Consider the following 19,134-nt stretch of genomic DNA (forward strand, 5'->3'; position numbering starts at 1 on the left):
AAACGACACATACTAATACAAAAGAAAAATCTAGTGTACAAAATGCAGAGATACCATTATTTTAAAAATTAACAATACTTCAAGTTTGTCGAATTACAAGGCATACATACATGAGATATAAAGTTCTTGTGCATAAAAGTACATTGGAATATATAAAGTGCAAATTCCACCTACTAACTCGGAACAGGGAGCTAGACTAAACGGATTCATCCTAATTATCATATAACAATACGTCTAAATACGAATTGTACTCACACTCCATGACTTGCAAGCTTGAAAGGATATAACTTTTGACAAAAGTTCTACTGCTGGGTTATGGGAGCAGTTTCAAACAAAAACTCTCAATCGACATGGCAGGGAACTTTAAATACACCGGGCCCCCAAGTGTTTGTGTGGAATGTTGGACTGGTTTTGAACACAGGGGTTATGGGTGTTCATAGATGTATCAGGGCTAGCCAGGTGGTATTTTTACAAGACTCTAGAAAAAAGGACGTTGGAAGTTTTCAGAATTGCACCTCTCCTTTATGCCCACTCACTAGCCAACTTTACTTCTTCACTCGCCTCGTTGCTTGGTGCAACAGGCTGTGGGCTGCAATGCCAAATAAAGCACACCAGTGGCTCATTACAATCTGCATGTAATAAAAACGTGTATTTAATTCAGACCTTCATGAACTGTTAGTAACCAATGTTATTGATTCAAAATTTACGGTGCATTATTTGTTGGGAGAACAGAAGACGGAATGGGCCTTGCTGCGAATCTAACTGCTGCCGATCAATGCTTTAGTTAATGCAATGTAATGTAATGGTGTCTTGTAAAGCACATGTATCACCCCACCATGGGGTATCTCAGCGCTATAGACCGCTGGGGAACCCGTCCTGGCTTTCCCTGTGAGATGGTCCCTGCTGGGTATCTCCAAGGTGAAACCAGGCATCCCCGGTGTATGTGGGGGGCCGTTGTGAAGATAAGGCAAGCTAATGCCCAGAGTTGCCGAGTGTGATCCCTGGTTAGAGTAGGCACCGAGATGAGAATTATCGAGTCCGCTGACCCTGGTCCACTGCCCTGCCGAGTCGGGAATTGAACCCTGGTCCCGGGCCGTCCTCTGCTTCCGGGTCTGCCGCCTCTAACCAGTGAGCCACACCACTCCACTTAAGACACAGCCATTCCACTCATTTAGCTATATCTCCATCATATACCTTATAGCCCATGTATACAATTTACACTGTTAAACACAAGTTGAATGACTATCCAGAGTTCTTTAAACATATGGATTAAAATATATGGCTGGAAGATAAAATAATATCATAGTTGGGTTAAAAAAGTAAAAGAAAAATGGAAGACTAAAACTGACAGTTTCTCCTACAAAGCTGCTACACAAGGTTTCGAGGAATGTACATCACCAAGGCCCAGTGCAAGTCCTAGATTTCCAATGTAAGCATTGCTCCACGTCTAATCTTCTGCTGCGTTGCCCTTTTGTGGATTTAACCCGGTCAGGGTTTGTGGACAAACTGGTTCCTGTAGTGTATAGAATTTACTTTAAGAGGTTTAGAGAGTCAAGCCTACTACTATGAAACACACCAGCATTCCCAACCTTCACCCCTGGATGCATATATCCTCACCAGCGAGTGAGTGTTGTATGCACTAGTTTAAGATGCCTGCGACAGGGAGAGAAGCCAAATTTATAAGTGTAAAGTTACTGCAAACATAAAGGGCCCAAGAATAAGTCCAACACCATACATGGGCATTCACACTGGTACTGCAACAACTTCCCATAGAATTTGTTTGTTGATTTATTACAAATATATACGTTTAATGTAAAAAATATATATATATATGTGTCAACACCTTTAATTAATAAATCAAGAGTGCCATTAGGTTGGAATGGGATTATCTGAGTCTTTCAAACAGTTTATCCAAGACCATCAATAAAAAACTGCTCAATGCTAAATCCTAAAGTTATCAACCCTGTGAGTCTATTCACAATATAGTTTCATTACAGAAAGAAAATGTAGTTAGTAAATCAAGTACATTAACAAACAGACTGCCATAAGGCCCGTCTTCCCAAAAAAAACCCATCAAAGATCTTTCAAGGCAAAACAATAAATCTGAAAACAAAAATCACAGACAGAGCAAACAAATCTCATCAAAGGCCTCAAAGCACAACGTCTGCTACCAAAGGTATGGCTCATCTCCAAATAGTACAATATTTTATAATGTTACAGGAACAGCAGGCACACACATTTCATAACATGATATTATGTGGAAGGGTTGGAAAATAAATGTTTCAAATATTACAACCAATAAATCCATTAATTCACTAGGCACCTCCAGGAACATCAACTCCCTAATGCATTTTGTTGGTTACAGCTCCACATAAATAATTAATGGTCTTATTTAAATTCACCTGAAAGCTTCAGAGTAAAATTGAATGAACCTACACTTTATTGTCCTTTGGCCTGCCATGGTATCTGCCACCCTCAAGCCTTTCAAACAAAACTGCTCTTATTCACACAGCTTAGATAGTGAGCACTGGGTTTAATATTGAGGGCAAAGGAATTCTTCTCCCGCCTTGATTTATTCAGTATCCATACAGGCTGTACACCCGCCGAAGTTGATACAACAACCTTAAAATAAATCAATAAAAACAGAGCCATAGGCACTGATGTAAACTGGGGAAATCCCGGCCAGGAAGCCTTTTGTATGTGAAGTTAGATACAAAAATCCACTAATGTAATCTGGCATAGGGCAATGGCTACACCATTTCCTCAAGACATAGAAAAGCACAGGTCCAGACAGCACATGAAAGCTTGGCTTCTCATTCACACAACTCTTATTAGACCTTATATAGTACAAAACATTTACAGCCAAACGGTACAATACACAAAACCATTTTTACATGTAATTTGACTTACAATGTGCCCAACCACGTGGGATTGAATGGGGCAGGCAACTGGAAAGATGAAATGCTGGTGGCTTGGCCACTTGTGACAAACAGGGTTCATTTTTTCCATGATTGCATAAAAAGAGGAAAAGATGGAAATCCCAGATAGTCCCAACAGCCCCAGGTCTCACATAGATGACAAGAGATTGAGGGAAACAATGTACTCACCTTGCAATGATGTAACAACTTGTGTGTAGGAAGACATTCCAAAGCGCATGGAAGCCATTGTGACAACTGGACGGTTACAGCAAGTATATCTGAGTGTTAATATGCAAATTTATGAACACCAGAGTAATTGCACTGTGTCAAAGTCATCTTCACACCTTCATATGGACCAATTCACAATGTTGTTCAGCACTGTGCAAAGATAACAATATTCATATACAACTTCAAGATTTCTGATGTAAATATTCCAAGTCAAAATTAAAAATCTTAATTTTGGTAAAATGGTTTTCAAGGCCACAAGGCAAAAGCAACAACACAGGCTGGTACATGCACTGAGCAAATGACAATCACTCAACCAAAGAGCTTTTCCGGACAGTTGCAGAATTAACTACTAACTGTAGCAAAAATATTCTGGTCACCAGTCAGCCTTTCTGTGACACTCTAACGAATTTCTTTGTAGAAAATGTGGAAGTAGTCTTTAAATTTTCTTCCAGTTCTGAGTCCTCTATACTACCTGATAACATTGTCGGGCCGCCCTCCTGAAGCAGCTAAAATCTTGAATGAGTTTTCTGCTCCACCCATTGAGTATATTAGTAATTTATTGGAAACTTCTGGTTCTCCTTGTGATCCCTGCTCTCCCAATATAATCAACATTGTTGCAGTGGCCATTGCGACCAAACTAGCTTCCATCTATCAAGCCATGTGTGAAACAGGTATCTTCTCCACCATCTGGAAGAAAACAGCCCTGATCCCTCTCCTGAAAAAGCCTCACTAGACTAGAAAAACCCAATTATCGCCCCATTTCACACCTCCCTCTTCCAGCCAAAATGGCTGAAAATGTATGAATAACCAGCTGGTGACTTTTATAGAATCTAACAAACAATTATACATCACTCAATTCGGTTTTTGAAGTGGACATAGCACAGAGACTGCACTGCTCAAGGCAACCAAAGAGATCAGGAAGGTATTGGATCAGGGAAAAGCAGCAGCCCTCATCCTGCTTGATCTCTCGGCTGCCTTTGGCACTGTCGGTCACAAGCTACTGCTAGTCTCACTGCTAATGGTGGGATCGTGGGCTTGGCCTGGGACCTGCTAAAATCCTACTTACTAGATTGTAGGCAAATAGTGAAATTGGAGAATTACATTTCTCATCCTTTCTCCCTCCCATGTGGGGTCCCTCAAGGGTCTTTGCTGAGCCCTACCCTTTTTAATATTTATATCTCCCCTCTTGCCAATTTGATGAGAAGCTTTGGATTCTCTCTGACCTCCTATGTTGATGACACCCAATTCATTGTATCCATTAGAAACGACGAGGCAGGCCCTGGGTTCAGTTTTCATGACTGCATGTTAGCTGTCCACAAGTGGATTACCTCAAATTGCCTCAAATTAAATACAGGAACAACAGTTGATCTACCTTTTGGATCCCAATCATCTTTTTGGACTGTATCTGTTTGGCTGGCCATCATGGGTTTCATCCAAATGGGAGTAGAAAAGGCTCGAAATCTGGGGGCGGTTATAAACAACAAATTAAATTTCACTGAGTAGGTGGATAAACTCACCACACATCTTCTGCACCCTCAGAACAATCAAAATGATCCTCTATTGATACCTGATAAACTGCACAAAACCCTAATCACCTACCTGATCCTCTCGAAAATAGACTATTGTAATACCCTACTTTTTACTACCCATGAATACAATATCAAACAAGCATTTACAATGCAACGGTTTCGCCTTTGGAAAAGTTAGAGCTACTGGCAATGTAAATGACAATGCCATTTATTTATCTGTTTTCAAAACCAACACATAAAAAAATGTTGTCATTTACAATGCCAATAGCGCAAACTTTTCCAAAGGCGAAACCGTTGCATTGTAAATGCTTGTTAGAACTGCGAAGAACCCGTTTCTGGAGTGCACACGTAAATGGCAAACTCAAAGTAATGTAGCTAAAGTGTTAAAAATAAGTGTAAAATATAGTAGACTGAAAAAGATAACTAAAAGCAATGGGTCAATTAACTAAAAGCAATGGGTAATAAGAGCCTCTGAGGTAGAAGGGAAGCTGAGAGAGATCTGTTGTGTGGTATTGAGGTGTGGTCATGCAATCTGATTTGAGGGGTAGAGGGGAGAGGTGTGGGCTGGGCTTTGTGAGGAGCATAGGGGGGGGCAGATGAGTGGTGAATGGAGAGCACTGGATGAGGGCAATGCACACTTGTGGTCAGGCAAAAGGTTAGAAGTGATACTTAATCTTTAGGTTGATATATATGCTCTTATTATTATACATTCTGACTTTCCATTGCAATATTCTTTATGTATTTTATTGTTATGTATTTCACTAATTGCCGGTTATGCTTGCATTTATTTTGTAATTCTTGATTTCTTTAGTTTTATTATTGGTTCCATTTGTTTTGCTGTATGATTTTATTTATCACCTTTATTGTTTTATTGTGCATATTTTCATCTTGTTTGCATTAATAAACTTTTTCAGAATTTAAAAAAAAAAGAAGTGATACTTAATTTGAGCCGGTGGTTTCCGGTGCCCGGCACTTAATTTTCAACACTGGCACTTAAGGCAGTCTGCCACATGGTGGTGTTAAGTATCTAATTTAGAGATGAGCACAACAACAGTAGTTTATTAATTCAGTATACAGTAAAAACTACTAATATCATACTATTAATAGCCATTCTTATTGATTTGGGGGGATTGAAATAGTCTGATTTGTCACACTTTTAGGAGTGTGCGGGGTCGTGTTGGTGCGGTCTCATTGGCAGCGCTGGGAGGGGCAATGTGTAGTACAAGCTGCAGTGGCCTCCAGGACCCTGGCATTTTTTTTTTTTACAAATTAAGAACTAGGAGTGAAAGAGAGACGCTTTGGGGAGGGCATGTCTGAAGCTCTTCAGCGCCTCGTCTAAGGGTATTAAGCGCTATGTTAGTACAATTTCAATGCAATACAAAAGTGAGGGCTAAGTGGTAAAGCGTAAAGGGGAGACATTCGGGCTCTGTAGCGCCCCTTTAGGGCAGTGATTTGTCGGAGAAGATTGGATAGGGCCAAAGCCTGTGACGCACTAGGGAGGCCCCCACCTCCCCCGCCCCCTGCCCCAGCTCTGGACCCCGGTGTTGTGCTCTCCGGGTTCCGGGAGTGGCAGGCCGGACCAGTGTCTTGATATGCAGCACTCTTTGAAGCGCTGATGGGGGTAAAGTGCAGCCGCGCAGCGCAGGGAAGGAGGAGGCGCTCGCCTTGGATTGGGCTGTGGCTCAGGTCGCTGCCCTCCTTATCTCGTTGACATGCAAATCTTCCTGAGGGGTAGCCGGGCCTGAAGTCACCCGGGGCTTTACTAAAACAGCGGAGTGTCAGGGGAGGGCAGTGCACTGACATCTGGGGAGGAGGCAGGCAGACCTGGGTCCGTGAGTGAGGTCGGAGCAGACCGGTGAGGTGGAAGACAGCGGCCAGGGGAGGCAGGGCGGTTCTGTGGGCAAGATGGCACTGGTACAGCATGCCCCCGGGCGCCCACCGGCCCCCGCCATGTACGTGAGTTACCTGCTGGACAAGGAAGTGGGCATGTACCCGGGATCCGTGCGCCCGCACCCTGGCTTGCAGGGCTACCCCGGCGCCCCCCAGTATCCGGACTATGGGGGGTACCACCACGGACTGAACCTGGAAAGCACCGGTGGGCCCACATCGGGTTCCCCTCCCGCGTGGATGTCTCCCTACAGCGCCCCCCCGAGGGAAGAGTGGAGTCACCCGGCCTACATGAACCCGTCCCCCGGGGGCAGCCTGGACTACAGCCCCGCCGCAGTGGAGTACCACCCGGGACCACCCTGTCCGGGGGTGCTGCCCGGGCACCTCCAGCAGCAGTAGGACTCGCCAGAGGGGCACAGGCGGCGGCAACAAGCCTATGACTGGACGAGAAAGCCCACGGCGCCGGCAGCGGGGGGATGCACGGGTAATATAAGATAACCCGGAGTACCGGGGGTCCTGACGCACCTAACGCAGGGAAGGTAGTGAAGGCCTCGGCGACTCTGGCAGGCGTCCTACTCTGGGGATGGGGGGGGCAGGAGGCAGGGGGGCTGGCACAGGAACTTCCCTTGAGTTGGAGGGGGTATGGAGCGCTGCAGGCCTGTCAGAGGGTGCAAGGTTTGGGTCTGAGCGAAGGACTCGGTAGTCTAATACGCTGTCTGCTTTGGGGGAGGCGTCTACGTTGGGGGCGAGAGTGCCAGGCCCTGACTTTTGGGGGCGCTGCAAGTCTGTCACCGGGGCGAGCTTGGGGGTAGAGAGGGCATTGCAAGTAGCACAGGTCCTATCGCGTGAGTTGGGGGAGGAGGGGGCACAAAAGAGTGACTGATGCCCCACTCTCTAGGCTGCAGGGATGGGTGCTACAAGCGCGTCACTGCCCATCCAGGGCACAGGGAATGGAAATGCAAGCCTGGAAAGTGGTTCCCTAAAGCAGCTGAAGAGAGGGACCTTGAAAAACTGGTATTGGGCATATCCTTTGGGCTGAAAGAGGGACATCCACTCATACAAAGGGTCATCTCTGAGACTCTGGGGGCTACAGGAAGGACCACCACAGCACTGGCACTGGGTCAACCCTAGGGGGCTGGAACGACACTGCACGCATGGCACTGGGCCAACCCTGGGTCTGAAAACGGGGAGAGCGCGAGTGACACATTCTTTTTTGTTAAAATCTGCAAAGCATGCAGCAGATGTTGGATTATGTGGCAAATGCGGCACATCCTTTACTTTGCAAAAACAGACATCTCTGTCAGTCCATTTCCGAATGTGCAGCATTAGAATATTCATTCTATGTTAAACCAAGTGATGGAACACACATGCCTATAACTCGATCTATGCAAACCGAGACCTCGATGCTCATAGATTAGACATTCAGGATTCTAGGAGCAATGTTTTACTTGCGGTTACTTTCACTTTAAACCCTTGATTTGTTTCTTGGATATTTGATTGATATTACATAATTCTAGCGACATTCCAAAGTCCACCAATAAAAGCAGTTGTCGACTAATAGATAAACATTACAACAAGCAGCTTTTTAAAATTCCCAATCTTGCAAATGAGCGCATTTTTAAAACGGCTATTTAAAGACAAAAAACGTTGGCACAAAATAATGCGCACTTACCCACAGAGATTCGTCACTCGTTTCCATTCAATTTACTGAAGGCCACATTCTAAAGAACACTTTACTGCAATGTTCAGCATAATCTTTTCAACAACCATATCCAACTAAGTACATTTTCATTGATTGATGAGGTGTGCATAGAGGGCGTAGCTACAGTCCGGGATATGGGTTGGTTAGCGTGTGCCCTGTGCACTTCACAGGCACGCAGCATTTTCGACTTGCTCGGTAAATGGGGCAGCTCGGGGCAGCGCAGTCTGCGCCATTTCAGAGGAGTTTTTCCGGTCTAGCGTCTCTCTTTCCATTAGAAACGCATTTCCGTTGTGCGCAGGAGGAGCAGTCCCTGCTTTGTTCTGACAGCTCCAATCAATCCTTTCCACACCTTGCGGGGCTGTAAAGCGCGGTCAGCTTCGTTGGTTATTGAAAAGCGCAAAGCAGACGGTTAAATACAGCGCCAAAAGATAGCTTCAGGGCACAGGGTTCGGAGTATTAACCCACGTCAAAAGTTCTGAGTTTTATCAATCTTGGAAGGGCGACATTCTGAATGGGCCCCTTCGGGATTCCTTACTACCTGTGACCTGCTGCCTGACCTCCCAGGCAGCAGGCGCAGAGCACACAGACCTATTCTCAGCTGAATACAAATTACACGTTTTTGAAAAACCTATGAAAGGGCAGGGGTAGCTGTGGTGCCTGCGACAGGCGGCATACTAGATGTAGTATGTTTTTCGGTAGAATGTTGTCTTTAAAGAGAAGTCTGGGAGGAAAGAGGCTTCCGTCCTCACAACAAAATACAAGTGGCGTGAGCACTCTCAGGGTGAATCTGAGTCAGAGAAGGGCCCATTTGGCGATCATAGCAGTACTTTAGTCAGCATAATATAAATCAATGCACGAAGACCGTGGAGTGTACTGACAATATAAAGACGTTATCCGATAACCAAAAACAAAAGTATCTGACTTGAGAATGAAACAAGTCAAGTCCCGGGCCGGTAGCCAATCACGGCGCGGCCGGGAAATGACGTCACGGGGGTTGCCCGGGCCGGCAGCCAATCACAGCGCGGCCCGGGAAATGACGTCACGGGAGTGTCCCAGGCCGGCAGCCAATCACAGCGCGGCCCGGGACAAAGGGGCGGGACTTAAAAAAAGCCAGAGAAACGCCCCCGAATCGCGTTTTCCCCGAGAAAGCTTGATTGACAGCCTCTGTCTCCCAATGGCTAGCCTCCATTTATGGAGCTAGCCAATGGGAAACAGAGGCGGTCCGAACATCCCTACTGTAGACAAAAAGTTTTCGATTTGGGAGGGGCACTGCGTGCCCCTCGCCAGGTCGAAACCTAAAAACTGCAGTGCAGAGACAGAATATCCAGTAAAAAATATCGAATTGCACAAATGTCGTGGCAAAAATATTGTGGGTCAGGAATATCGACAGACAAATTCTCGTGGTCACGAATATCGATATTAGATAAGTTATATAGATTTAAAGTGTTTAATATCGTTTGCAAAAATATAGTTGTTAAAAATATCGATTTTTTTGTTACTGTTATTTATTTTAGTATATATTTTATATGTGTTTGATGTTTGTTTTTTTGGATAAGAATTGTTTGTATTTTTTATTATATGTGTTTACATTTTAGCAGTTATTAATTATTTTTTCTTTGAATTTTACGTTTTAGTTCCGTAGCGGGTTGTGGGTTCATAGGGGAATAGGGTAGGAAGTAATTTAATTATATAAAATATATTAATAATTTTTAGTAATTTTTTATTTCTTTATTAGAATTTTGTATTTTTAGTTCCATAGCAGGTTGTCGGTTTATAGGGATATAGGGTTGGAAGTAATTTAATTATATAAAGTTTATTGATTATTGTTAGGAGTTATTATTTATTTTTTATTTGAAATTTGCGTCTTTAGTTCCGTAGTGGGTTGTGGGTTTATAGGGGAATAGGGTCGGAAGTAATTTATTATATTACATTTATTAAATAATTTGTATTTATTAATATTTGTATAATATATATAATGTTTAATTGAGATGTTATCGTGTTAAATGTGTAAATTAACTTATTATTAATAATTTAATAATTAGTTGTTAATTAATTAATTAGTAATTAATGATGGTAATTGTGTAATTAATATTAGGTGTATGTTGTGGTGTTTATAGGTGTAAATGGTGGGAAGGGTGGGAAGTAATGTAATTGTTATTGAATTATCAATTAGTTGTTAATTAATTTAAATTAATTAATTATGGTAACTGTGTAATTAATTTTAGGTGTGTGTTGTGGTGTTTGTAGGTGTAAATGGTGGGAAGTAATTTATTTTTTATTAATAAATTATTAGTAATTCATTATGGGAACTTTATAATTAACTTTAGGTGTGTGTTGTGGTGTTTATAGTGTTAAAGAATGTATACTCAATTAATGTTTATCTTTTTTGTTAATATTTTTTAAATTCATTATTAATTATGTTAATTATAAAAATACATTTAAATACAAAATTTGATGTTTTTATTGGTGTGGTGTTATAGGATAGGAAATAAAAGAAATACTTTTATGTTTCTCCTCTCCTAAAAAGGTAGCCTCAACTTTCTGGACCTCCATGGGGTCTGTGGCGTGGAGTATGTGCTACAGTAGAGGAGCAGGGTCAATCAACTGACAATTGTCATGAGCATGTCACTCTCTGCTAGGGCAGTGATGTGTGCGGTAATGTGGGTGGTAAGCACAAAAGGAGACTCTCTTGTCAGGAGCTGCTACGGACTGTTGACCTGTTATTGTGTTTGTTGTAAATGCATTGTATTGAGCGAGGTTTTCACTGAGGTAGCCTGCACTGTGCCACTTGCCTGTGTTTGAGGGAAACTTCCAATGCTGATGCCCATGTTGTACCTATTCTGAGTGTACAAGAGAGGTTTGCACTGCTGATGCACATGTAAATGTATGTATGTAAATGTATAGGCATTTATATAGCGCACTACTTACCCGGAGGGTCCCAAGGCGCTTCGACCGCTGCGAAACCCTTCCTGGCTTCCCTGAGAGATGGTCCCTTAATGGGTATCTCCAGGGTGAGACCAGGCATCCCCGGCGGTCTGGTGGGGCCGTTAGTGAAGATGAGGCAAGCTAATGCCCAGCGAGAGAATTATCGAGTCCGCTGACCCTGGTCCAGAAACCTGCCGCGCCGGGAATCGAACCCTGGTCCCGGGCCGTCCTCTGCTCTCGGGTCTGCCGCCTCTAACCAGTGAGCCACTACCGTTATCTGTGTGTATGGAGAAATAATGGACTTCTGATGCCTGTTCTGTACTTAGTGGTGCATAGATAGATAGATAGATAGATAGATAGATAGATAGATAGATAGATAGATAGATAGATAGATAGATAGATAGATAGATAGATAGATAGATAGATAGATAGATAGATAGATAGATAGACAGACAGACAGGCAGACAGACAGAGAGAGAGAGTGAGTAAGATAGAGTAAGGCTAGCCTGCACCCTAAACTCCCTGCCCTCCTGTCTTGTGCCCTACGCCCTCCAATCTCGTTCTTGCACCCTGCACTTCCCTTTGCACTCTGAACTTTGCACTTGTCATAGATCTCTGTACCCCCTTGTAGCGTAAGCTCTCCATTACATCTTCTGCTCCCAACAGTAGCACCCTTTGTGGACCTTTGCATTGTTCATTGCCTTTTACACCCTTTGCTCCCTAGCCCCTTCAAGAGCACACACACACATGCACACAAACACACATGCACAACCACACACATCTTTAAAACATTGTTCGTACAGCAGTACAAGACCCGATCGATGTATGTTGCAAATGAGCAACCACCACAGCCACCATATGCTCCCTCTTCTGAGAATTAGTCAAGCTAACAGATATATTTTAAAGAGCACAAAAGCCAAATATATTAGCATTGCCAAAGCCTGTATTTCTGTCTCATCTCTCAGGAACCATGCGGTTTGAACGCGGCTGAATCCTTGAGGAGTCCAACAGATGACATCACAGGGCCATGGGATTTTCAAGGGCGGCCAGTGCTCGCTGACCTTCACTATTTTCTCATATCCATATTCCTCTGAAGAATTCAAGAAAAGCTATAGAAAAAAAGAACAAATTGTCCAAATATATCACAGGACTGTTTATTCCACCAGCATAGCAGCATTCCACGGAACACTTATCTTGAAAAGAATTCTGTGTCTGATCCAGCAATATAATAATATATCCAGATACAGACACTTTTATTTATGGGGTATGATATTCTCATTTGCATAACGCGTAATCTGGAGTAGAGGTATTTTTGCATGTTTGAAATAATACATTTGCATGTATCAACTTTTGTTATAGAATTTAATTCAATAGATAACAATCATCTTTATAGATCTGCTCAACCGTGTTCACATCACACATATAGACAGAAAAAGCAAATAAAAATGAATTATTAAAGAAACATAAAAAAAACACACAAAGGGCCAGTCACAAAAAAATGAGTAAATCTGCACCTGTGAAAAGTATTCCTAAGAAGAAGTGCAAATGCAATTTTTGGGAATTCCCAGACATTACACGTGGTGTTCCTGGACACATTATTTCCAGAGGAGAAACCAATTCCCCTACATCACCACTAATTTTAGGAGTTTCATATTCCACTCCCCACACCCTTTTAACGGGTTAGAAAGGGTTGCATATGAGTTGGTTGAAGTCTACAATCGCATATGTTAATGGGCATTCACAAACACTCAAAGAAAGCCACATCTTCATCCACTCACTTCCCACTCATGGGTGTGGTGTACTACTCAGAAATTATAATTTAGAGGACATGATAGTACCATACTCAATGTAATGGATTATTTATATTATATGATGTTTATGTGTGATGTTTTATGGTCAACATTGAGTGAATAACCATATTTATCTTTAAAAAAAGATATGTAGTCATGGCATACATTTACATGTAGTGAATGTGTTTATGTCTCTTAGGTATCCTTTTGTAGATCACTGATGGTTTTCATTTGAGCCTTTTTCAGCATGTATGAATATCAGTAATATGCTGCCAACAGTAACACAAATTTAAATCAATAATTATCAATCTTATTTATATAAACTTGCTTAAAATATATTCATATCACACCCATGGACACATAGAGAGTTACTTGGAGTTTGTTGGAATGGTTCATCAACCATAAAACAACAAATCCACTGCCAAGCGTTTGGTTCCCACACTTCATTTAGGCAAGGGGGAACTACACTATTCAGACCTGATCATTCTCGCCTCGGTGCCTATTCGAATCATGGGTCCCACTCTGCAACTCTGGGCAATAGCTTGCTTAATCTCCACAACGGCCCGAACAACGCTAGGATGCCTGGCTTCACCTTGGCTGTGCCCAGGAGTGGGCCCTTCACAGGGAAAAGCCAGGAAGGGTTCCACAGCGGTATGCGTACAAGCGGCGAGATACCGTCATGGGTCGATTTGTGCACTATGCAAGTACTACTACATTTACATTTACAGCAGAGCCTAGGCTGTGTCCACCTTTCGAAACCTTTGACTGGCGTCTGTCTGCCACAGGGCCACCAGGTCACACTGATAATTGCCCTGCCCTAATTAGGGCAGAGACACCATTACTAGATTTCCTTATCAGGGAGCGGCAAGCGAAACATGGTGGTTCAAGGTACGGAAATTGCACAATGGGCCCATACAGGGAGAAAACTCCCTGAGCCTGGGCCATAGCAAGTTTATTCTGCACAAACAATATCCTTCTTTGCGAGTTTGTTCTTGCTCTGTAAAATAATTTGCCAAGAGGGCACATCAAACATGGAACCCACTCAGTAAGATTCAGTGTCTTCAATGCTGCCACCACAGCAGCAGCTCCATTGAAAAAACAGTGATCCCTGCCAACCTGGGAGGGGCTGCTAAATTTGGCAAGCAGTCGTCCACCAGTAGAGCGGGGGATGTAGCCTTCACTGACCTACACGGCCAGCGGGCCACTCGCCAGGGTCTAAATGAGGCCCACAGTCACTAGAAGGAATGAGTGAAATGTTTCACTGCACAGCCAATAGGCCATAATAAGCCCTGTCTTTAGTTTACATGTGGAATAGAATTCAGATTAAATAAAACACTCCATAATCTTCTCCGTGGACTGACTTAAGCTTTTGTGTCGTGCAAGGAGATTCAGGGCGATGCACAACTGAAAATGACACTTACCAAGCCACGCAAGGCCACTTTTCATGGCAATGCGTGGCTTGGTAAATCTGGAGTAATGCAAGCATAAGCTGCTGCCTTGTGGTACTCTTCCCCAGGGAGGCGTTCCAAAGGTGGAGCATGGGTGTTCCCTCGCATCCATCCATGGATTTTGGCACATTCCAAGATTTACCTGGATTGGTAGACATGGGAATGCCACAAAACACTATACCTTTCCCGGAGAGGGGTAATAAGGAAAATCTTTATTACTCCTCGTTTTTTCCCCTTTCTATGTGTGCTTCATTCTGCAGCACACATAAAAAGAGGAAAAACAACACTCAGAGGATTGCTTTGGTGCTGGAAGGGACGCCTTCCTGCACAAAAACAACCCTGCTTACAATGCAGGCATCCTTCCACCATGGCGGAAGGGTGCCTGCGTTGGCTCAGAGCAGCACATTGTGTGCCAGTGCAAGGAGAGGACATGAATGTGCCATACAATGTTAACTATGGAGCATTCCTGCCATCTCCCCCTTTCATGCAGCGCAGTGCACCAAGGTGACTTGCTGCATTATGTGAAAGTTTGATAAATCCGGGCCCCAGTGATCTGTCTGCTTGTTCCTCCTTAGTCAGCAAAACAGTCCACTGTGGCCAAGGCTATGCATGTTTATTCAGAATGGGTGGCCTGCCCAGCAGCCTATCTCAATGGTCAAATACCGAGACCCATTCTAATTGCTTGATGGCAGCCACTGACAGCCAATGAGAATTTCTGACACAGCATGGTGAAACACTAATTATGATTGCCTATCGTCAACCTAGCAGAACAGGTCTCTGTGGTTACACCATACAGACAGAGAACTGGAGAGGGCAAACATTTGAAATGCCACTGCTCCCACTCCTCCCAGTCAATGGGTGGACCAGCAATCTTGTAGTGGTTTAGGCCCTCTAAGAGATATCTGCGTGTTCACACTTAGTCACCCAGCCCATTTTGTTGCCAATTTCGGATCCGCTACTAACACACAGAACCAATTCTGCTTCCAGGTTCCCCATTTGTATTATTATTGGCTCATTGTGCATGTACCACTGTTCATAGTAACAGAGATTGATTTGCAAAATAAACAGAGATGTCTCCTCAAGTTATTTCTCCAGGATATATAACAATATGATACCATAGATGAGAATTGCAATTTTTTTACTCCACGTGCAAAATTCACTGCCTATTGGAGCACCTCATAGAAACCGATTGGTAAAATCCAAGTTCCTTCCACCACCTAAGCTAATTGACACCATGTTCCTCTCTCCATCCTCTCCCACTGGCTTTCTGTATACAATCTTTAAAAATGTCTCTACTACCCACAGTGCTCTGTAGATTGCTAGTTGTGCGACATTCTCCTGTTATAACGTCCTATAGCTACGTCTACACACATTCACTGTTACCTAAAATCTCTGCCCTTTCTCTATTAAAACAGAATACAGGTTTGAACTCAAGAGCAATGGGAGACAATGGTAAAAGTCAATGCCACAGCCAAATAATTTACATTCTCAATTGCTCAACTTTCTTATCTATTCAGTATTCTGAATCTACAACGTGCTACACGAGTCCACATGTGAAGAACAACTCAGCCTGAAGATATAAAAAGTAGTAAATCACTGTGGTGAACTCACTTTCATGCAGCAACACGTTAGAGTTACAACCTCAACTGCAGAAGAACAACTAAATACTGAGCGAATATGCCTCTGCCAAAAGTATAAATAACTTAAACAAATTAATAAGAACTTGTCCACAGCAATTCCCTGAAGCCTACCTGGAATAATACAAATTGCATTGCCAATTGTTTCATGCAAGATGCCATCATAACAATGTTTGAACAGAATATCAGAAAACAAATATTGTGATTCAAAAATATAATTACAGGAATATTGTGATGTCAAAAATATTATGGACATAAATAGCTTAGGTTTAAAAAAAATTGAAAAAAAATCATAGATACATTTTTTTTAAAAAACCTATTTGAATGAAAAACATTTTAAACAATGGTGTCATGGTTTTTTATTAGTTTGGCATTTTAGAAGACAAAGAGCACGGTGCTAATGGAAAAACTCTGGATTTGTGGATAGATTGCTGCAGGAATTTTTTTTGGGTGGGGAATTGTTTTGGGAATTGGATGCCTTTTTCCAATTTTTTTAACAACCGATTTTTGGGTGGAATGTATTATTATTATTTTGGGGGGAATTTATTATTATTATTTTTTTTGCTTTTCTGTGGAATGCCGGAAAATAGGATGTAGCAGAAAGTTTTTAGAAAAATGTGTATAGACCTTTATAGAAATTTGGATTTTACACGTTGGATTCTTGGATTGCTCAAGACTCTTGGTCACAGATTTAATTAAATATCACTAAGAGTCGGACAAAGAAGACAACTACAGATAGGAGCGAAAACTATTCTTAAATTATGTAAAAAAATTAATTCAATGGCAATTTAATTTAATAATATTGTTAAAAGAGCTTAATCATTTTAGAGGGTATTAGTTAATGTTCGTAGAGTAAGATCTATTTTATATTATCTAGGTAAGTTAAAGCAACCATCAATGGATGTTTGTTAATAGTCTCTCAGAGATTTCTTTACTTTTTTTTTTAGATATACGAGGATTCAGACCACCTGACAATGATTACGCCATTCCCATTTCCTGGAAAGTTTGCTCTTTTTTCAAAATCTTCAGAAAATGATATAGATTAGGGTGCAATTTTCCTATGGAATGATGCCATCCCTCCACAGCATTGTTTGTTTTTTGCACCTCCCTCTAAGCAGGTGGAGTAATAGTTCCATCAGTCCAGCACCTTCCCTGAGGTAAGTACTCAGTGGAGTTAGAATGGTACTTTTGCCCCAGAGTCACAGTCCAGCACCTTCCCTGAGTTAAGTACTTGGCAGAGTTAGAATAGTAATTTTGCCTCCCAGCCACTGTCCAGCACCTTCCCTGAGGTAAATACTTGGCAGAGTTAGAATAGTAATACTGCCTCCCGTCCCTTTCCAGCACCTTCTTTGAGGTAAGTACTCAGTGAAGTTAGAATAGTCATTTTGCCCCCAGTCACTGACCAGCACCTACCCTGAGGTAAGTTCTCGGTGGGGCTAGAATAATCATTTTGGCCCCAGTTACTTTACTGCACATTCCTTGACTAGGTCATTGGTTAAAATGTAATTATAATTTTACTCTAATTTTTCTTGAGAATTTTTTTTAATGTGAACCTACATTGTTGAAATAGTAGTAAATATCCTTAAACTGTGGGTTGAAAATAACCTAGAAAATGTCTGAAAAATCAATTGTACAAATATGTTTTCTGGTTATATCCTTAGTGTTTTAATAGGACCATTATTGTTAAGGTTATACTTACTTGTGTAGATACATGTCAGTATTTGAAAAGGAGTGTGCTGTACTCCTCTGATCTTACTGGTGACTGTTAAGAAGGCAGCGTACCACTGAATAAAACTTGGTGGATGGATGCTTTTATATGTTTTTATGGCATATTTGATAATTCACAATAAAATAACTGTTGGAAAGTATTTTTTTCGTGGTTTAAATCTTGACTAAGGGGCCTATTATGAATGCACCATAGGTACCCCCCATCTGCACCCCCAACACCATGGGGGCCAGCAATGGGCCTCCAATAGCAAGAACCGCCTGCCTTTCCATGGCGGCAATGCCGCCATGGAAAGGATGTTCTCTGCCTGCATCATAATAGATGATCAATATAAATTGGAGAATTCTAAATAGTGGCGACCTCCAACTACCTAAACCACTTTTTTCTCATAAAAAAGCACAGAGCATTCGGGACTTGCTGGTTCATACCAGACCAAAAAAGAATCGTAGCGACTACGCCAAGAATGCTAACTTTGTACAAGGTCACCACCCTTGTGGTAATTGTAAGGTCTGTTGCCTAACCAAAAAAAGCACTTCAATTACCTTTAATGAAGGCACAAAATGGGAACAGAGAAGCTTCAGCAACTGTAATAGTTCCAATGCCGTATACCTTATCAAATGTCCATGCAACTTAGAATATGTTGGTATGACAAGTCGGGCAATCAAGATAAGGATAGGAGAACATAAGAGCACTGTGAAATGCAAGAAATCAAGTACAAAACTAACTAACCATTTTTTAGAAATGGGTCATAAAGCTGAAGACATGTCCTGGACAATAATTTAACTAGTCGCAAGGGAAGAACAACTCCTGGAAAAAGAACAAAGATGGGTGTTCAGAATCAAATCTAACAAAAATGGTCTGAATGATGACATTCCTTGGAGCCGACTATGAATAGATGAACTACTCAGACCTACAAACAGTCTTAGACTGGTTAATGACCTCAAAGCCACTAGTATAATCTCTGTTAAATATACTAACTAACAATATCAAAACCTAACCTTCCAAGTCACTTGGGTTGGATATAACCTAACGAGCAACCCTTTTCCAGATTAATATAAGATACAACCATTGACCCTATAAAAAAAGCGAGAGCTCCCACCTCTTTTAAATAACTCATGGTATCACCTTTAATTTTCTGTGTTAATATATAACTTATCAGAGCCGAAACACTGACCCCCCACCATGGGGTCAGACCCCCTTCCAGAGAATACCGATCATTGTATCTCCTCTATCTATATATATTTTTATATATTTTTACTTTTTTTATATAGCAAATACATCATATGGATAAATATCACACCTCCTTTTGGTATTTTTTCTATAATTTCCCAATGATCAACAGAG

The 19,134-nt window shown here is 42.1% G+C and overlaps 1 pseudogene; it reads left to right on the forward strand.

Moving 5' to 3' along the window:
* The first annotated feature begins 6,625 nt into the window (after window positions 1–6,625).
* LOC147703084 (homeobox protein CDX-1-like) lies at window positions 6,626–7,060 on the forward strand (annotated as a pseudogene).
* The last annotated feature ends 12,074 nt before the right edge of the window (window positions 7,061–19,134 follow it).

This window comes from Lissotriton vulgaris, chromosome 7 (genome assembly GCF_964263255.1).
Source record: "Lissotriton vulgaris chromosome 7, aLisVul1.2, whole genome shotgun sequence".
NCBI classification, from domain to species: domain Eukaryota; kingdom Metazoa; phylum Chordata; class Amphibia; order Caudata; family Salamandridae; genus Lissotriton; species Lissotriton vulgaris.